Below are 18,485 nucleotides of genomic sequence, written 5' to 3'. Positions count from 1 at the left end.
GAACTTTTTATGGGGGGGCTTACAACAAATGGGGTTTGGGAGGGGATACATTCAAGCTCTACAGGCCTTATATCACCTCGCTATGGCGAAAATATGCTCAATCGGATACTCTTCGGAGACTATTCAGATCTCTAGAGGCATACGACAAGGGTGTCCGTGTTCACCCCTTTTATTTGCGTTGTACATTAACCCCTTTATTAAGATGTTAGAACGGAGCAAAAGATTATTACTTATAGTGTACGACAAGAGCGGTTTTGTGTAATGGCATACGCCGATGATATCGCAATTGTTACTTTTAGCGCAGAAATTTGAAGCTGCATTGGGATATAAGCTAAATACAGCCAAAACCTAAATTTTATGTACGAGGCAAGCAATGGATAGTGACTCTAGGGTGGTTAGGGAAGCAATATATCTGGGTATTAAGATACGTATTTCTCTAAAAGAGATTGTAGAAGTCAACTGGAGTGATATTATATGGGGAGTAAAACGATCACTTGAATGGTGGGAGAATCTACATCTGTCTTTAGTTGGCAGAGCTAATGTATTGAAGATGAATGTACTGCCCCGGGTTATGTATTTTTTCAGGGCGGTTTCCCTGAAGGTACCAGGCAAACAAATTCAGTACTTACAATCGCTCTGTGCTAGATACATGTGGGCTCCGGGGAAACCACGAAGAGCTGTGCGATATATGACCCTTTCTCGAGAGAGAGGAGGGTGGTCAGTACCCGACTTTGCATATTATTATTATGCTTGTATGTTGGTTAATGCACACATTTTATTGACTGGGGAAGAGGTTAGTAATCCGGCTCAAGCCCCCTCAATCAACCAGATGATTTTGGGCCCTGAGGTGAAGCGTTTTTTGTTTAAAAGACTGGATGGCAGCTATTTTAAAAGAACCAGTTTTAAGGTATTAAATGCTGTCTTTAAAGTCTGGAATTTAGTTCGCAGAAGCTTTAAGGTTCCTGCACTTTCTGTATATACTCCTACGGATGCCACTGGACCTTTACCCCCAATCTTTTGGGACCAAGTAGCAGCTATTTGGAGAGAGAAGGGCATTATCCGACTTGGCGATATGTATCAGGATGATGGGAGTTTATTCTCATTCTTAGAGTTGGTGGAGAAATACCATTTATCCCTAACCCAATTCTTTACGTGTTTACAAGTAAGGGATTTCCTGGGAAAACACCCAATTTCTACTATAACTTTTAAAATTGTAGAAAGCATTAGACGACAGGGAAATATTGGCCTAATTTATAAAATACTTTTAGAGGAAAGAACAGATGATCTGGAAAAGTATAATAATAAATGGAGAATTTGGCTGGGAAACCCTGAAATCGCACTGGAGAAGTCTATCTATTTGGGAGGATCTTTATGGCCGCTAATTTAAAAATCCAACATTATAAAATGGTTTTTCATTTGTATCATACTCCCGTTGAAATGATGAAGTGGGGAGCCCAGCATGATGGAAAGTGCTTTCGCTGTGGAGCAGATAGTGCAGATATTTTACACGCGTTCTATGCCTGTACTGCTCTAAATTCTCTGATAGGATCTATAGAGAAGTTTTTGGCAGAAATGATGGGGGTCCCAGTTAAAATATCTCAAGCTATGATGCTGTTAGGGATTGATGAAGAATTGCGTCAGGGGAAACTATTTTATAAATATCGTTATTTAATTTTTATGGCTATGGCGGTTGCACGGATATCAATTGATCTCTTTTCGGTTACAGCAAGAAGCTCCTACATTTGAAATGTGGCGTGCCAAGTTGTTTAATGTCTATAATTTGGAATACAGTCTATACACTGTTGAACGTTATAGAAAAAGGAAACTGGGGCTACAGGTCTGGGGGCCATGAGAGATTATATGGCAGGATAATGCATTTAGGTCAATCTAATTTGTCATGTCTCTGTTACTTTGATGTAATGGTATAGTATGAGGAATCATGGTTTTTCTTTGCATCGCTATGGTGTGTCATAAGTAATGATGGAAATGTATGTATCTTGCTGCTTTGAATCTTTAATAAAAAAATAAATAAAAAATAAGTAAGACACAACAAACAATACAAATCCAACACCAATTCATAACAACAGGCAATATTTGTATGAGCAAAAGGACACCAGAATGACAAAAATGCAATGTACGGAACCAGAGGGCATTGTTTAAAGATTAAAAAGTAAAACTAGCACTTAGAAGCAAATCGAACTCAAAGGGATAAAAAAAGATTGAGCTGGACTGCAAAAAAGTCAAGAGTTCAGACCGCCCGTGATACGGCACTTTTACACTTACTTCCAGAAGTATTTCTTGATGCAGGAAAGTGGTTCATAGTACCAACCAAGGGTTCAGAAGCTCTGATTTGCCTTTTGGGGTATTGGACTACAACTCCCACAATTCACCGGGTCAATCCAAGTAATATTCAGATGAAGCTTGTCAGGGGATTTGTACTTGCTGTTGATATTGCAGGTAGCCCTACAAGCACTTTTCTAACTGTTGCTGATCAGGAAGTGGACTCTTATCTTTTACGGCAGGCAAAGTCGTTTTGGTATAAAGCCTTGTGAGTGCAGCAGGTGCAGTCCTTAAGAGTGCAGTCCTCTCTTGTGCAGTCGAAGGGACCAGCAGGGCAGTCCTTCTCCAGATGTTTCTTTTTGGTCTTTGAGGGCCCACGATACCAGACAAGTGTACAGAAGCTCTGATTTGCCTCTCGAAGTTTTAGGACTACAATTCCCACAATGCACCTGGTCAAATCATGTAAAGTCCAGGTGAAGCTGTTCAGCTGGACTTGTCTTGAAGGAGTTGATGCATGTGACTTCTTGAAGCTCTTTTGTACCTATTACTTTTTAAAGTCCACTCCTTAATCCTTTTGAAGCCACATAAAGTCCTCTTTTGTGAAGCAAAAACATTTCAGCGGGTACAGTCCTTATGAGTGCAGTCCTCTTGTGGTGCAGACCAGCGTTTCAACAGGGCAGTCCTTCTTCTCTTGATATTTCTAACCAAGGATCTGAGTTGCTGGGAAGCTCTCCCATATTTATCCATGTTTCTTGGCTGACAAGGAGGGGATATCCCTGGCCAATGGGGTGCAGGGTGCCACCCTCTGTGATGACCACTTCCCCTGAAGTATATCATTATCTTGTCCCAGAAAGCATTGTACACAAAATCAAAATGGAAAAAATCTCTCCTAAGCTTCAGGTCTGGCTAAACCCATCTATAGTTGTGGCTGCCTTTTCCCTACACCCCCCTTCCAGCACCTCTCCTAATTCAATTACAGGGGCTCCCATCTAGCTAGGGTGTGCAGGAAGTGAGGGTGGACTTGGTTCCTGTCCTCACTGTCTTTCTCCCTTGGGCTATTGAAGAATAGTTTGGCTACCCACTCCCCTTCCTGCCCTGGTGTCTTCAGGCAGCAGATCTCCTCTGACCCAGATGTCTCCTTTGTCCCAGCCCATGTTACTTCACATGTCATCAGAGCAGCTTGGCTCAGCAGGTCAAAGACTGACCGATCAGAAGAGACTGCTAAAGAGCTGAATTGGGTAACTTTTGGAAGCAGTTCCATAACTTCTTTCCTACAATAGTTATGATAAAAAGACTTTGAATTAATATTTTAGCTCACTAACGTCAAAAGATAGACTTTATTAATAAAGCATTTCCATGTTAGCCTATGGAGCTAATGTATTACAAAGGGCAAAAACGAAACTGACAGTTTTCCCCTCACCAGGGCATGCAAAACACCTTTTATAATGTCCCTGCTTATGTTAATATGGTACCTGTAGTGTCTTGCAATTAAAGAATGCTGGAACTCTTTTGGTTCCTACTGTATACCGTAGGTCTATGACATAAGCGATGGATGGATGAGTTGAAGACTTGCTTAGAATGTTGAATTGTAACATTCATGCAGCAGAATAAAGATGTGTAAATTTACTTTCTGTGTGTGGCGTACTGATGTGCGAGTGCCTAGCCTGGCAGGACGCCACAACTGGTGACGAGATATGAGATCTGAACCCCATACTTTAAAACTGTCTTTCATAGCGTTTGAAAGTGTCCAAACTGCAAACTGCTCATGCGTGCAACATGTGCAGAACTGACGTTGGCACAGGTGGAGTCTCAGTGCAACACCTGCCTGTACATAGCGCTTGAAGTTAAAGAATGCAACATTGAAAGTCTACATGTTGGTGACCAGGAACTGAATGAAATGGCCACAAATAAAAGGTACTATGCCATTAGGCAATCCTATACAATGCTAAATGCAACCAGTTTACAACAGCAGCTCACAACAATAACTCAGTACAGATTAAACTGAAATGCATGTGCGAAGAAGCAGAGATTAAATAGGTGTTTGTGTTGAAACATTTAAGCACAAATCCAACAAAATATCACAATGTTATCTGCTTTCATGAACTACTAGTATATAAGGTTCATCTACTTATCAAAACCACTAACAAGATGCTGTGGTGTGACCCCAGAAGGAGGGGCAGGGTGATACTTGTGGAGCTGCTACATCGGAGAAGCCACACCACCACCAAATCTGCTGCATAGGGGCCCATAACAACTCCTTAGACTATCACAAGATAAAGATCTCCAAAGGAGATTCAAGGTGAGACAAAGATTCCAAAGGTTGTTAAGGCTGACCCCAAAGCTAGCACATCAAAAGGTGCTAGAAAAGCTCTGCCTAATCAAGTTCCACAAGAAACGCCTGAGAGACCACTACTGTCCGTCAATGTATATATGGCTGCTACAGTCTTAAAACCGCCAACTATATTTGATACTGCCAAGAAGCACAATATTGAGAATAGATGGATGGTATGGCTTGAGACTTTTGAAGATCTAAAATATTCGATAGATGAAAAAGATGACAAAAAGATTATATAGTATCTGAGGAACATGGCTGGTGAAGGAGTGAAAGAAGCCATGAAAAAGATACCACAAGAAAGTGAAGTACGAACAAATCAAAACAGCCTTGCATTTCAAGTTGAATCCAGTGCTAAATGTGGATTACGGAGGGTGCATATTCAGTCAGAAGTACCAGAGATTATGTGAGACAAGCAATGAGTTTTTGGAGAGACTGGATGTTCTGGTGAAGCACTGTAAATTCAATTAATTTAATGATGCGGTAGCTACTTGCCTCAAAGTAATCACTGGAAGTCCGTCATATTCCTTTTGACGAAGAATGCTGAAGGAAACTCTGAGTTTAGAAAAAGACCACAAGGCTGCTCACGCGGAAATGCATTCTGATCCCCAAGCGACTGATATGGAGACCAGAGGCACCCAAAGTGCATCAGTCATTAGCAAGAAAAGTAAGCCAAGGTACAAGGCTGAGGGACACAATGTGATGTCTCCACAGAAAAAGAGAACGTGTTACAGATGTGGATTGCCATTACTATACGAAAGTAAATGTCCTGCCATTGGACAAACATGCCTCGGCTGTGGTAAGGCAAACAATTTCGTGCCAACTTGCAGGATAAAGAAAAAAGTTAGTGTGTTACAGATTGAAGACAAAAAAGGCTGGCCAACGCTACCTCAGTGACGTTCGAAGCACTTCCACAAGCCAAGCAGTCACATCAACTGAGGAAAATCAACACTAAATGAAGTCGTTCATCGTCTAAATCATCGACAAAGAATTCCTCAGTCTCAGTTTCCAGTGAAAGTTACAATGATAATTGTGCAATGTCAATGTTTACCTTGGAAAGGCATGTACATGTGGGACTGGCCAAATGTCAGAAAAACTCAAAGTGAAGAGAAACTGACATGAAGAAGCACAAACACACTCAAATATTGTCTGAAGATAACTCTAGAAATAAATGGATGTTTGATGATATTCATAATTGACAGTGGTGCATCAATAAATATCATGCCTGAGAAGAAGTACCAAGAACCGTCTGTAATCACAACATACTAAGTCAAAAACAAATGTATACGCATAGTTTGCTTCAGTGCCCTAAAAGAGTCAAGGATTCTTTGTAGCCACGATGAAATACAAGAAAAATTAGTTACAAGCACCTATTCATATACTTCAAGAAACAGCTTTTAGTGCTTGTTTGCTCTTTAGTACTGCTGCTGATATGGACTAATATCAGTGAACTACAAAGTGAATACAATTGTAAGTCAATTTCCTTAATTATTTCATGGACTAGGAAAACTCCATACAATGAAAGTAAAGTTACACATAAATGAGGATGTTCATCTTGTTGCTCAAAGACACAGACAAATTATGTTTCACTTACAAGACGCTGTTGAAAAGGAACTTAATTTGTTACTTAAACATGACATCATTGAACACTCAAATGGTCTGACACCATGGGTTTCTCCCAGTGTGATAGTGCCTAAGTGAGACAGTGAAGGAGCTGTGCGCATATGCATCGACATGCATCAGGTCAACAAGGCAATTGAGAAAGAGAGACATACTATTCCACACCATGCTGACATGATAACTCAACTGAATGGCGCAAAGTTCTTCTCTCACCTCAACTTAAATAAAGGATAACATCAATTGGACCTTGAGGAAAAATCCAGGTACATTACAACTTTTTCTATGCATATTGGTCTGTTTCGCTATAAGCGAGTGAGTTTTGTGTATCCTCTGACGCATATGTTTTCCAAAATGTAATTCGGCATATCATACAGCCTGTAGTAAATGCATTTAACTGTAGTGATGACATATTGGTTTTCAGAGCTGTCGTTTGCTGAAAAATGCATGTTTAAATCTGACTGCCAACAAATGTGTATTCCAAAAGAAAAGCTTGAAATTCTTTGACCATTTCTTTTGTGATGGGGGTATGAAACCTGATCAAGCAACAATGCAAGTGTTGTATAATGCAAATCCCTCATGAGACATTTCTATGTTATGATTTGGGTTGCTGGTTTTATGGTATTTACTTTTTTGACATTTCATTCTGTATTTATACATATTAATTTTGTGCTAATTTTTTCTGTATTTATCCATTTTACATTTGTGTTTTCTGTATAAAAGAAGATGCGTATTTTTTTTCCACATTTATTTGATTGACAAATGTATACTCGCGAAAGGTTTCTGCAGCATACCGTGCAATAGCATGAGCTAAAAACACTTGCATTATAGAGTAGCATGAATAACTGTAGATCTGCACTTAATTAACCTTAATTAGGAAATCTATTGTCTTTTTTTAATCTCCCCTACCTCTTACTCTTCACTTACTAACCTGGCACTCATGATTGCCAGTAGAAACCTTTTGAACATGTCAGACTTGCCACACCATGTTTGAGAAAGAATTGCTTTTGAGGTCTTTGGTCATCTCGAGAATGGACATCATCTTCTGGTCATTGTTGATGAATACTTCCGTTTTCCATTGGTGGAAGAACTTTCATAAACCACACATGAAAAGGTAATTCAAAAACTAGATGGCATCTTTGCGACATGGGGCATATCAGCAGTACTTAAGTCTGACAATAGCCCACGTTTCAATAGTTGAGAAAGTAAAGACTTTCTAAATAACCTCAGTATAAAGCATCAAAAAAGCACTCCTCGTTAGCCCCAGCCCAATGGTCTGGTACAACGGCTTATGAGTACTCTAGAGAAAGCTGTTCAGCAAACTGCATTGGAGAAGCTCAACCTCAAAGCTGTTTTAAACTCTACTCTTCGAACTTACTGTTAGACCCCTCATTCACCGACAGGGGAAAGCCCTGCAACTCTCATGTTTGGAAGAGCCATAACTACCAAGCTATCACAATGGACCAACCTCAGATCTATAAATGAGGAAGTTATTCACACTAAGGACTTTGTTCGCAAACAGAAGATGGAAATATATGCTGACCGACGATGTCATGTAAAGGACAACACTTTTACAAGAGGAGAGCGAGTGCTTGTTATACAATACAGAAGAAGGAAATCTGATGCTCCTTTTGAGGTTGAACCTTACTATCACCACCACCAAATGGCACATGGTGACTGCCCAGCTTCCTGGGAAGTCCCTTATGAGAGATAAGTTCATTTTCGACATGTGGTCCATCACTCACCAAACATAGATGTCAATGTAGAGACTGGGTTTAGAAAGACTGTTGATGACTCTGCATCTGCTGATAATTCCACCTCATCTGGGAAGATCACCAACACTGTTACTGCAGGTTCCAGGCTTCCAGTGACCTGATCAGGACTTGGGATTCAGTAGCCCCAACACTTAATTGAAGAATTGTAATTGCTTGTGTATCTATATATTGGTTTATATATTTATTTATATACTTGTCCATTTTGGGAAGTTGTGACTTTTGTATTTAACAAAGAGGGCGATGTAGTGTCTGGAATTCATATGGTTCCGTAGGCCTGGGATGAAAGCGTTGGAGGGATGAGTTGAAGGCAGACTTAAAATATTGAGTTCTGACTTAAACACAGCACAATAAAGATGTGCAAAATTACTCTATGTGTGCAGAATACTCATCGGTGAGTGACTAGGCTGGCAGGACGCTACAACTCCGTACCCTTGGGGCACCAAGCGTAGACCTTAGGGGTTGACTTATATGTAAAAATAAGATAGCTTAAGACTTTGCAAGTACCTTAAATTTCAATGTCGAATTTGGACATAGTTTCATTTTAAATGCAGCCTACCAGGCAGGGCTGGCTTTTTAAAATGACAGCAGGCACCACATCTGCGCACAGTTAAGTGCATTAAATCTACAGGGCCTCTAAACCTCCATAAACTAGGGACTTACAGGTAAGTTTTCAGTACTAATTGTAATTGCACCTAATTACCACAAACTTTTAGTATAACGGACTGGCCCTCAGCCTGGTTAGCAGAGCCCAGGTCACCATCAGGGTCAGAAGACACCTGTATCAGTCCCAAATGGGGGTAAAATGTGGAAGGATATCTGCAAAAAGTCCTGTTTTTTCACAGTTTGTGGGTGTGCTTGTATGTTTATCTGGATAAACAAAAGACTGTTATGAATAGTAGGTAAGTGAGTAGATGAGTGATTGGATTAATGACGGCATGATAGAGTGCATGGATGGATGGATGACTAAGAGAATAAGTGAATGCCTTTGCATATCCATTCACCTACGAAAGTCCAGAGTGTATCTACTATATGATAGACCACTTGTCAGCCCATATCACGGGTCCCATAAAACAGGTGGAGAACTGTAGAGGCAGTCTGTAGGAATGTGCCTCTCACATAGGAGAGTGCCCCTTTTTGCATGGTTAGCCCCACCTTTTGCCTGATGCCTGATATGTAGGGGCACTGGGTCCCTGATAACCAGGTTCCCAGTGCCAGATCTATTTCCTAAACATTGTACCATGTATGGTACCACTTCAGCTACCCCTGTAAGTCCCTATTAAATGGTACCCCTGGTATCTAGGGCATGGGTACTGAAGATGGTACTCTGGGGACGCAGCACTGGTTGTGACAGCACTGTTTGTTACCAAGGATATGCACTCTGACATTGTAGGCTGCATTTCTTGGTGCAGACAAATCCGAAGAGTCGACATGGCACACAGCCCTGTGTGCCATACCAACCATACACTGCATAAGACATAGGTAAGTCACCCTTACTGCAGTCATTTGACCATAAGGCAGGGAGCCCTATAACCTATGTGAGGACCTATCAGCATGAACAGATACGCCCCTACAATGTCCAGTCTACTCTGAGACATCATAAGGGCACAGGGAAGCCATAAAGAGTACAATGGATGGATACTTGTCAAGACGAGTTTCCTACCTCCATGATAGCTTCACTGATTTCTAAGATGTTTGGTACCAAACATCTTGTCTTAATAAATACTCACTGATGCCAGTGTTGGATTTATTAATAAATTCACAGAGGAGACACTTTTAGAAGGTCCTCTGAAAATCTACCGAGCACTGGTGTGGTCTCTGACTTGTTTTTGCCCGTCTGTCACTATCAGACATGTTTCTGACCTCATTAGGTGAGAACCAGTGCTCTCAAAGGACAGAGACAAAGCCTGCTCAGAGGTCCTTCACACTTCATCCAGGACATGATGGCCCTCCTGGGCAGGAAGCTTCAAAGGCCTTTAAAATCTAACGCAGGAACCGCCAGGCAGGGGGGGAAGTCAAGCCTGTTGCCTGTGAGACTTTTGGCAGTAGGAAAGGCAGGGAAATTAGTTAGAGTAGGAGGAAGGTCCCAATTTAGCCTACACCGCCCCTAGGGCCGGGCAGGTGAGGGGACCCCCTCTCCTTAAATTCCACCATATGGAATTTTGGAAAAACAACCTATCTGGGCTAGGGTAGTGCCCCCTCCCACAGAAAGTGGTCACTGGAGAGTGGAGACACTCTAAAGGTAGGTAGCCCTTTGGCTACTACCTGTCTCCCTATGTAACACCCCTAAATTCAGCATATAGGTGGCGCCCTGAGACCTGAACATCAGATTTGATGGACAAAGGAAGACCAGGACAAAGAAGACCTGCTGCATGAGAACTGAAGCCCTGCTGCAGAAGACAAAAGGCAGCAAACCCTGCTTTCTGCTCCGAGTACTCAACAATCACTGCTGCTGTGTTGTCCTGAACCTAAAAGGACACCAAGCACCCCAGAGTACCTCCAGCCTTCAAGAAATTGCCAAGAAGCTCCCTTGGAGTGAAGGTATAACTCCCCAGCACACCGCAGGCACCAATAGTGTGAAGTCTGGTTTGTTGAGTTACTGCCCCCGATGATCTCGATGCAGTACCAAAGCAAGAAAAGGTACAACAGCTCCTGAAGGTCAAATGTGTCTCCTCATTAAATTTGGCGACACAAGAACCTAGTGGACCTCTGATGTATCAATACCCAGGGTACTAGACCTCAATGTCAAACAGCAAGAAGGAGAGTCCACACCATGCCCTGATAGCACTAGAAGCAAGCACCTGTCAAGGGACATTGGTACACCAGAGACCCACTTCCTGAGTGGCCCAGCTTTCTCAAGACCAACTCTCCACATTGCCAGCTCCTGATCTCAAAGACCTCAAGATGCATGGTGCCCGGCTGACCTGTTTGCTCTGAACCTGGCCCCACTGGCTCCACCACCAACCAACCAGCTATGTATCCATGGTTCCCAAGCCCTCATGACGTCCTCCCCCAAAGGAGCCCCATCGTACTTACCTGTAGGTCATCCTGTGCAGTGTGTTTTCAAGTGCCCCCCTTCATCTTTGAACACCAACTTCCAAGACTCAGCACTCAGCCGATCCGGGATGCTCTTGAACTTCTCCTGCTGGAACTTTAGACCTGGTCCCGACACTGACCTAAAACTAGGTGAACTTCATGAAAGCACTGCCAGATTTTCTATACATTTTTCTGCTTTTCCCTATTGTTTCCAAGGGTGGGTAATTGAGCACAAAAGTTACATATTTTCCGCAGTTTGCAAAATCGTAACTCTGAAAGTGCTTAAAAATTAGGCCTGGGCAATAAATTCTGTTCCGCTTGTGGAATTTGCGGAATTTGAGTAATTTTGCGTTCCGTGGAGAACGCGGAATTGCCCCAAATTCCGCGGCTTTGTGGAATTTTTTGCTTGTTCGCGTTCTCAGAATGCATGTTCACGAGATATTTCCCCCGAGCACCCAAACAGTGATCGCAAACAAGAAAAAAGAATTGCGAACAAGCAATTCTGCATGTTCGCGGAGATATTTTACCGTTTCGCTGAGCTTTGCATAGCGTGACCAAGCAAATTCCACTCACCCCTATTAAAAAGTACATGAAAATCGATATTATTTTTACAAATTGCTCTCAGATTTATTCTTGAGTGTTTGTGTCTCATTTATTGCCTATGTGGCCACAACAAATGCTTAGCACTACCCTCTGCTCAGCCACACTACCACAAAAAGAGCATTAGCATTCAGTGGCGGTCCGTGGAGGGAGTTCGGTGGGGCGGTGAGGCTGGGCGGACGAGGGGCAGGGTGGAGAAATGTAAACACCGGAATATGGATGAACGGAGGTAAGTACACATTTAAATAAATAAAACGAATTTCGTTGCGCGCGCTGCATCGCATTTAGCGATGCAGCGCGAGCAAGGGAATTTGTTTTATTTATTTAAATGTGTACTTACCTCCGTTCATCCATATTCCGGTGTTTACATTTCCCCACCCCGCCCGCCTCACTTCCCCACTGAACTCCCTCCACAGACAGCTACTGTTAGCATTATCTGCTTTTACCTCTGGTTATCATTTGGGGATTCTCTGGACTCTCTGCACAGTATACTTCATTTTGGTACACTATATAGAGAGCCAACTTCCTACACAGTACATCACATATACACAAGGATAACACACATGGGAGTTGTTGCAAAGAGTGAACTCTTCCTTTTAAAATTTGGGAAACGGCCTTAACAATGCGGGCAGAGCCATGTGTGTCATTTCCCTGCAAGTGAAACCAAGCTTGCCATAACCACACATATGCATGGTTAAGGCAGTAGGCTGGCTAGATGTGCAGATGGGTGGACACAGAAAGAGGAAGGATCAGGAGAGGACGTGGATTGGTAAGTGGGGCTGGGGCATGTTTTGGAGGGGCTGGTTGTATTTTTAGGGGTGGAGGTAGTTTTTAGGGCTATGGGGGTCAGGGTTGTTTATAGGGCAGGGTTTTAGGTCTCAGGGAAGGGGGGTCAGGGCAGTTTTAGGTTTTAGGGATGGTATAATGCTTAGGGATCGGGGTCGGGTTGTTTTTGAGGTGGGGTCGTTTTTGGGGCTCGGGTTGGGTTATTTATAGGGCAGGGGCCAGGTTTTCATGGCTCAGGGCTGGGGGACAGGGGTGTGATCTTTACCACACATCCCTTTACCATTCATGCCTTTACCACAAAATTGGTGGTAAAGGAATGCATTGTTCAGAAGCATTCACTGTTCGGGCTGCTTTGTAAGGCACAAGTGGTTTAGTCATGCGTGCCTCTGTCATAAAACCTTAGGTTTTAGCTGGACTTTAGTTAATCCGCACATTTGGGCTAACTTGAAAGCAAATGCCTGGAGACCGTAATGCATCGTACCATGGGTCCATGCTGCAAAATGCTGTGATACTAGGCACAGAGAGTAGCCAAATGATACCACCTTTTAAAAATGAATGTTGTTGGAAGCAGACTCTCTATATAGCGCACTGTAACAAAGTACACTGTGCAGAGAGTCCAGTAAGTCCATTATTGGTTTACACTTGCAAAAGTAGACTATACTAATGCTCTGATTGGGGTAGTGTGGGCGAGCCGTTAGGTTTATCTGAGGGTAGTGCCAATCATTTGTTATACTAATAGAGGCAATAAATGAGACATACATTCAAGAATAAATACAAGACCAATTTTTAAAAATAGTACAGATTTTTATGTAATGTTTAAGACCAAGAACTTTGATTTACAGCAAGCATTTTTAAAGATACAATTTTTCAGAGTTCGCCAAATATATCACTTTTTTTGCGCAATTACGCACCATTGAAGTCAATGAAGAAAAGTAGAAAAATGCAGATAAAATCATGCAATGCATTCATGAAGTTCATCTTTTCATATCAGGTTGATACCAGGGCCAGAACCAATGTTCCAGCAGCAGGAGATTGGGAGCGTCCCAGATTCGGCCGGGAGCAGGGTGCTGAGGGTGTTGGTAGCATGTGCACTACGACAAAGGGGGGCACTTGAAAAACATTGCATAAGAGCTCTCAACGGTAAGTCCAGGGGGTCCCACTTGAGCTGGGAGGGCACAAGGGTCTCAGGACCATGGTAGCACAGCTGGACCATCGTTACCAGGTCTGGTTGAGCTTGGTGCAGAGCAGGTGGGTCAGCTGGGCACCGTGCTTTGAGAGGTCGTCAAAGGTTAGGAGCAGGCAACTTGTAGATGCTATTTTGCAACAGCAGGGCAACTCACAACAAGTGTCTCAGGGGTCTCATCATGCCTCAATGAGTGCTCGCTTCTTAAATAGTTGGAGTCAAGAACAGACTCTTGGTATCACTGTTTGCGGAAGGGGGTCCAGTACCACGGGTATTGGTACGGTGTGGCTACAATAGAACCTGGTTTCTCCAAACTTGGTGGGGAGACAGATCAGACCCTCCAGAGCTGAAGTTCCTCTTCTTGTTTGGGTGCTGTGCTAGAGTCTCCAGGGAGCAGTAAGTAAACAAATCAAACTTAGAGAAATCGGTGCTTGCGGTGTGCAGGGGAGTCATACCTTCACTCCAATGGAGGTTCTCAGTGATATCTTGAAGGCTGGACAACCTCCAGGGTTATTGTAATCTTCACAGTATCAGAAGGAGACTGTGCAACCATGATTGTTGAGTTCTTGAAGCAACAGGGAGGGTTTGTGGTCACTTTTCTGCGCAGCAGGACTTTAGTTCTTGGGCAGAAGCACTTCTTTGTCTGTTATGTCTTCATGCCCATAGAATCTAAGTTTCAAGGTCCAGAGATGCCACCTAAATACTAAATGTATGGGCATTAAAGGGAGAGACAGGTAGCAGCCAAAGGGCTAACTACTTTAGGGTGTCTACACCCTCTAAGTGACAACTTCCTGTTGGACGGTGCACTACACTACCCCGATAGCTTGCTTTCCCACCATCTTAATTGGTGGATTTTCAAGAGAGGAGTCCATGTCGCCTGCCACACCTTAGTGGGGGTGTTGGCTGAATGGGGACACTCCTCCTTATCTATCTAATTTTCCCACTTGTTTCACCTCCAAATGTAGAGCAGGACAGTGAGGCTGGCATCCCTCTCAATCTGGGAATGCCTCGGCTGCACTAATGGTGGCATCGCCTTTGAAGTTCCACGCTCTGGAATACCATTCCAGCCCTTTAGGAGGTATGAAGTACCTCCGCCCAAAGCAGGCTTTATTTCTGGCTGTTAGAGCACAGGCTCTCATCCCATGAAGTCAGAAAAATGTCTGGTGGTGGCAATCTGGCTATGACTAGTCCTAGACCACACCAGTGCTTGGTAGGTTTTCAGGGATTGCCTGTGTGCATTTATTAATAAATCCAACACTGACATTAGTGTGGATTTATTAAAGTAAGACGTTTGGTTCTAAACATCTTAGGGTACAGTTAAGCATTTATGGAGCTAGGAAACTCATAATGACAAGTATCCAGCCCATGTACTCTTGATGGCTTTCCTGTGCACTTACAATATCCAAGAATTACTCTGATATTGCAGGGTCACATCTGCTCATGCTGGTACGTCCTCACATGGGATATAGTGCTCCCTGCCTTATGGCTGTAGGGCCTGCAGTAGGGTGGCTTACCTATATCTCATACAGTGTATGAAGGCATGACACACAGGGCTGTATGCCTTGTCAACTCTTTAGTTTTCTCTGCACCAAGACAGACAGCCTGCAATGGCAGTGTTCATGGTCTTGGGAGGGGTCTCTGTGGTGGCACAATTTGTGCTGCAGCCCCAGTGGACCCTCTTCAGTACCCGTGCCCTAGGAACCAGGGCTTCTATATATTAGGGATGAACAAGGGTGGTTGAAGTTGTGCCAACCATGGTACAGTTTTGGAAAAGAGATCTGGCATGGGGAACCTGGTTAGCAGGGATACCGTGCCCTTACAGTTTGAAATCACATCAGGCATCAAGCAAAAAGTAGGCTTTAACCATGTCAAAGGAGGCACTTTCCTACAAATGTTGAGTAGAATAATCTGGTTTTGTTTTTAGCTAGCAGTTGCACTTTAATTCAACTGTGCATGAGGGCTCACCTGAGAAGGACTGAATACTGTAGGCCACAGTGCCCTGGATTAATGCTGTGAAGTGAGTTAATACTTGGCTCAGAGAGTAACAATGTTCACATGCCCTTGATAAATCAGTGTTGAGAAGGACACTCTGCATTTGATTTTAACTTGCAGTTTTACATACTTTCACCATTGCATGGGGGCTTACCTGCGAAGGAGCACCCGAGGAATGGGGGAGTCAGTGCTCTGCATCCAAGCTACAAGTAATCAGGTCAATCTTCCCAGCGCAAAGGTCTCTAGGCACATTAATCAAGTTGAGATATAACTTGCTGCTCTTGTATATCATTCTGCCTTACGAGTTCCCATACTTAAAGCAGTTTGGTTCCACAAAATTGGAGGATCAAAATGTCTATAATAAACACATCATTTACTCTCACAAGGCCATAGTAAATGAATTGTAAGACACCACGGGGCATATTATCAAGGACGGCGTTAAAATTATCGCCGCTTTAGCGGCAGAAAACTGCCGCTAAAAGCGGCGATAATGGGCTTGATAATATACGGCAGAGAATTCCAATAGAAGCCCATGTTCTGGTGTGCATATGGGCTTCTATTGGAATTCTCTGCGGCATATTATCAAGCCCATTATCGCCGCTTTAGCAGCAGTTTCCTGCCGCTAAAGCGGCGATAATTTTAACGTCGTCCTTGATAATATGCCCCCACATTATTTGTTTCAAACATTCAGAAATCAACTTTGCATTATTACTTTCACCTATTGAGCATGGGTGTCAACCTGAATCTGGATACCTAACTATATTCAAATGATGAGCCAGTCTTCAACTTTTACTCTGACTTTACTGGGTGACCACTTAAACTACAATCTCAATCTGACTAATATATAAGTGTCCAGAATTTGTAAAGCGCAAACAATTACCCGAAGGTGTCAAGGCACTGGGAGCCCTCAGGAAGATTAAGCGAGCTATTGCCCAGAGTCACATGGTGCTGGGCTAATCTGCCGCCGGCACCGGGGATCGAACCGTGAGCCCCCGGGTTCCGGTGTCAGTTGCCCTGGCCGCTGCGCCACACCTCTTCCATAGTGAATTTCAATATTGTTTAAAATGTTTTACTAAACTTAATTGTAAACAGCCCATTATATTACTACCAGTATTAGCGTGCACTTACAAGCTGCTACAAATGATCATTTATGTGCTTCTGAAACCTCTGACAATAATGTTATTTAAGCATTCTTACATGTATCTACTGCAAGAACAAGCACCCAAGAGAGGGCCTCTCTAAGGGAACATACAGTGCTAGCTGTTAGATGGTAAAATACTTAATGCGCTTTAAAGGATCATGCACTAAGAAACTCTAATAATTTGGCTTCAGTTTAGTGACCCCAGCCTCAGAAACGGAATGAGAGGATTTGTTTTTAACTTTCTTTAACTCCCGATCAGCCACTACTGGCTCTTGGTAAAGACGTTAAGTTGGCAGTCTCAGAAATATCCATTACACGTGGGCTTCTGGAAGAAAAAACAATGCACACCTCTGTTTTTCCAGCCTTTGTAAGATGAAGTGTATGATGTATGGAGTATGAAATACCTCTCGCAGTTCATTATAATTAAATTCAAAGTCACTGAGGAGTTCCACAATCATATCGAATAATAAGGCTAAAGGCCAATTTCCTTTATAAGGTCATGCATCTCTGAGCTGATTTGGAATGTCCTTTAAAGTACATCAGAAGGTATTTTGGGGCACATGCATCAAACTTCATTATTGCAATTACCAAATAGCGATTTTTAAGAAATCACTATTTGGTAATCACACAATGCAATGCATCATTTAAGGGTGCAAATAGCGATTCTCTAATAGCGATTCCTTAAGAATCGCAATCGCACAATTAAGGAATCGTTATTTGCTATTGTGACTTCATTCTTTCCTATGGACCTCAAGGCCCATAGGTGGGAATGGTCATGCATTGCCTAAATTACGATTGCCTATTTGGTAATCGCAAAGTAGGTAAGGCAGAGAGGCAAGGGTGCCCAGGGCCTAAGGCCTCCCTGAGGCATCCCTAACAATAAAATGTGCACATGTAAGGCAGACACAAGTTTCAAGTTGTTTTATTGTTTAATTAATAAAAATCATTACAATCTTCGGACAGCTTTAAAATTACGAATTTTAGAACAATAAAAGAATAAATATTCTATTTTACGTAAAAAGACAACACTGATCATATTTCATCCAATATAGTATCTTATTAAGTTCATTTGCATGGTTTTAGTAATGTCCTTTCTGCCACAGCGGACTTCCTGCCTTGATCCGTTCCTTGTGCTAGACCTTAGGAGCCGTTTGTCAGTTAAATTTCTTGTAGCAGTTTTGTTACCTTGGTCATAAATTTAATTCCCCAACATGCAAAGATGGAGGAAGTGCCTCCTAGCCAGCTTATTACTGCTTGCCGGAAAGTGCGGATCTTTAATGTGATAAAGATAGCCCGTAGATATCGTCTTCTTAAAGCTAATAAAGCTGGACATGCACATAACAAATGCATCAAAGTTTCCTTCTGGTATCCACACAGTCTACAGTGGGAGCTTTCGATTTGATTTTTCCAAGAAGGCCTTAAATCCTTTGAATAGTGCATGCCCATTTGGTGAGCTACAAAAACTTTCTTTAAATGTTGACTATAATGTGAGGCTAAATATCCCTGTGGTTTTTGATGGGTGTAGGAGTTAATTACTGTCCATGCGTGGCGCCGTTAGAGATTTTTTGTCTTCTGATAGAGAATTACTTTTTGCTGAGCCGTTGGCTACTTTACAGAAGTACGCCTGGTCTATTTTTTTTTCCATACTTCTTGTAGATCCAATGTAGTCAAACAGGTGCTATGGTAACTTCCCCATAAGGTGGTATTGGGCTGGTTTTGCAGGTAATTAATTTCCTCCCAGCAGAT

The sequence above is a fragment of the Triturus cristatus genome, chromosome 3_2 (genome assembly GCF_964204655.1).
Source record: "Triturus cristatus chromosome 3_2, aTriCri1.1, whole genome shotgun sequence".
NCBI lineage: Eukaryota > Metazoa > Chordata > Amphibia > Caudata > Salamandridae > Triturus > Triturus cristatus.
Note: the sequence above shows the minus strand (reverse complement) of the source record.